Raw genomic sequence first — 3,649 nt, 5'->3', positions numbered from 1 at the left:
AATTAAGATTACGAGCAATAAATTATACTTAACCGAAATTCATCAAGTACGGACAAATGTTCATTAATCTTAGTCATATTTCGAGAACTAATTACCAAGATAAACTTGACTCGAAATTCTTAATATGCTTGCAATAGTCTAATTAGTTATGCGACATCGTCTCATAGATACAAAGATGAATATAACTTGAGATATAGGTGGTTTAGTCTCCACTTACATTTTGTTGAAGAAGTTCAGTCTCCACTTAACTTTTGTTGAAGAAGTTCTCCTAAAGCTTCGACTGATCTTCGCCTTCAAAAGGTAGAACGCAATGATGATTGCCGTGATGTTCATTTCTCAACTACATCTTCTATCATAATCTGAAATTTAACTAATGGTAGACTAGAAATCAAGATATAGTTTTGACAACTAAATTTAATTACAAGCTTGAGATATCAACATTTGTGAGTTCAACCGAACAATGCTCTAACAAGAGCATATATAACATCTACTTTTTATTTATTAATTACTCTTTTACTGTCGGTGTGTTCGGTACATCCTCCAAATGATGTATGTGTTGCAGCTGCGACAATACCTAAACTGTGAGGATAATTCCACAAATGATACTCCAGTAAATTATGGTTCGGCTCCAAAACAATGTAAATTCATTTAGTACCCAATCGGTGAGGACAAAGCCACAAATGATACTCCCTTGAAATATGGTTGGGCTCCGAAATATTGTAAGTTCATTTCTTGTGCCTTTCATAAATTGATTATGTATACTTCATCAGATAAAATGTATTTGTACCTCATAGTTAACAAAATATCTTTTCTGTACAGGCACCAACCACCAGGCTAGCCTAAAAACACAGCCACAACCACCTTCTTCTTCCGGGACAACATACTTTATACCCTGCCTTAGAGCAACCACAATCACGACCAAATTTGGAGAATATAACCAAATTTGGTCCGAAAGTGAAGCACAATGGGATGGACTAAAGCTAAATTTGGTATGGTTTTTTAGGGTTTGAGACTAAATGTAGTCGCCGATCGAGACTATAACTGAATTTAATGGGGCGTAGGTATAATGAGCGTTGTAGGTTAGGCGTGAATATAATGAGCGTATAATATTGGGCGTAAGTATTGTGTGCGGTTGAGAGTGGAGCGCTAATCCAAAGAACGTCTCAGTGGGGCGTTAATATAAACTACACCAAACCAAACGTTCACAAAATGTATGCATGATATCAGACGTTGATATTATTGCCGCCTCATGTTTTTTTCCCATCAAACTCACTTAATACTCTCGTCTCTCGCTTGGAATTAACACTAGGTTGGTGATTTTGTGAACGCCCCACGTCTGGCGATAATAATACTTACGCCCCACATGAAGCGTGGATAATACTTAGGCCCCATTCATGCGTTCACAATAACGACGCCTGACCTCCATACGTTCATTATAACACCGCTCACTGTCAAACGTTCACTATAACAACGCCAGACTAAATTATAGCCTTTCACCGCTGCGCTTCGCCTCTAAAAAAGCCAAAATATTTTAGTATTTAGTCTGCTTTTTAGTATTTAGTCCCGTTCATGGTTGTGGTTGCTCTTACATGTAATATCACTGCACGGAGAACATTTTGAATACGTAACCTCATTAAGAGTGTGATTTGGTGGGTCTTTTAGACCAACATAATGTATGTATTTTTTCTATTTCAATATAAAAACAAAAAATGTATATATTTTTGCTATTTCAATATAAAAACAAAAAATCTACGATAAATTGAGAATTATAGGCCTATTCGAAACCCGGTTTTCAAATATAGGAACACTTTTTTTTCCAACTTTTCAAATATAGGTCTTTTCCACTTTTCCATCCATGTTGGTTAAGTCCCATTATATTTTTACTTATTTATCCTTTACTAGTTGCCACATTGACCTCCTTTATCATTTTTAAGGTTCGTTGATCTCGGTTCAGGATCGTTCCACCATTTTCAGGTTTATAACATATCATTTCTCAAAAGGGTTCATCATTCGCAAGTTCAAGGTTTAGGGTTCAGGTTTTTTAATTCAGGGTTCATCATTCCCAAATTCAGGGTTAAGGGTTCCCGATTTTAGGGTTCATGGTTTCCAAATTTCAGGGTTCAAGGTTCCCAAGTTTTAGAGTTCAGGTAGTTGGTGGGAAATCGACCTTGCGCAAAAGAGACGCGGTTTAGGAGTAAATAGGATTTTTTTTAATAGGTGAGATAACTGTTACCTTATACTTATCTGGATGGAACACGTTTTCTTCAAAAAACAGTGGGACCAAACCAAAACAAGCATATATTCGAAAAGTTAAAAAAAAAAAACAGATTTATATTCGAAAACGCCAAAAATAACAGGCCTAAAGACCAGCACCCCTGTAAGTTCCAGAAGGGCAACCCCGTTTTTTTGTGAGTGTCTAGCTTTTGGCTTGTCCAAAAACACGATTTATCTACAACAATTAATATAAAAATTAAAAGATTAAACTTTTCTATACTGTCTGTTTGTTTTGGGATTATTTTTTTTTCGATGCAAAAGGTTAATATATTAAATCAAGCAATGTAATACAGAAGATTTACAATTTCATTTTCATCAAAAATATTAGTAGTAATACTCTTTGTTCGCACTCGTTGATACAAGTGTGTTGACATATGATGAAGTCTCCTAATCCTTGATTCTTTTGCAGTTGAGTCCGCTGCAGCATTGTAATCTCTGTTTTAGGATCGAAAGGTCCGTTATTGGCTCACTTGACTATACCTCGAATTGGAAATTAGATTAACAATATTAATTATTATTGATCAGATTTAGATCTAATTTGAACACAAACAAATTGGAAGCATATGCTCATTTTATGTGCTTCCCAGTTTATACTTTAAGGTTCCCGATCATAAAGAAAAGGTGAACTTTGTACTTAACTTTTTAAGTATGTACAAATACGTACTGCTGTCCACGAGTACCATACACATTTACGCTGTACACTATATTATTTTTATTTTCTTGAACTCACTGGAATAGTACTACAGTTAAATAAATTACCGGCATTTGATTTAGTATTACTAATTGGCAGCTTATATTCCCTGACAGGAAACAACAAAAAGAGTTCCGTATGTTTAGCTTTCTTCCCATCATCTAGGTTCCTTTAATGTAGTCCAGTTCTTATGGAGCTTGCTAGCTTGATTTCCCTCACCCCCCAAGTATCTCCTAGTTTGTTTGAACTTAGCAATGAGATTAGTTTAAGTGTCTATTAATTAACTAGTTTAAACGAAGGTGCTGTGGTGTAGTCGGTTATCACGTCAGTCTTACACACTGAAGGTCCCCAGTTCGAGCCTGGGCAGCGCCAAACTTTTTGATTAAATTTTAATATGATGAGCAAGCTAACTAGCTAGGTTCATGTAATCTGATCCTTCAGTTATTATTAGTTTTACAAAGAAAAAGATTTCTCATGCCGAGCGTATCTCCGAGTTTGTTTTTTTTTACTTTATATAATAATAACGAGATTAACTGAAGAGTAATTAAATAACTAATTTTCCGTTAAGAATCTTTAACCTTAAACAGAACTTGTCTGGTTATTACGTCTTAATTTAACGTAGAAATTAGATCGGAAAATGGGTCATTTGTCCAAATATTTTTAAAACATGGTTTAAATGGACGA

At 35.1% G+C, this 3,649-nt stretch overlaps 1 non-coding gene across 1 annotated transcript; it reads left to right on the top strand.

Annotated features, from left to right (window-relative positions):
- Window positions 1-3,263: 3,263 nt before the first annotated feature.
- On the top strand, window positions 3,264-3,337 carry TRNAV-UAC. Its single transcript has one exon. It is a non-coding gene; the product is annotated as a tRNA-Val (tRNA).
- The last annotated feature ends 312 nt before the right edge of the window (window positions 3,338-3,649 follow it).

Source organism: Papaver somniferum, chromosome 7 (assembly GCF_003573695.1).
Source record: "Papaver somniferum cultivar HN1 chromosome 7, ASM357369v1, whole genome shotgun sequence".
NCBI classification, from domain to species: Eukaryota; Viridiplantae; Streptophyta; class Magnoliopsida; order Ranunculales; family Papaveraceae; genus Papaver; species Papaver somniferum.
Note: the sequence above shows the minus strand (reverse complement) of the source record. Positions and strands in the feature narration are given on the sequence as shown.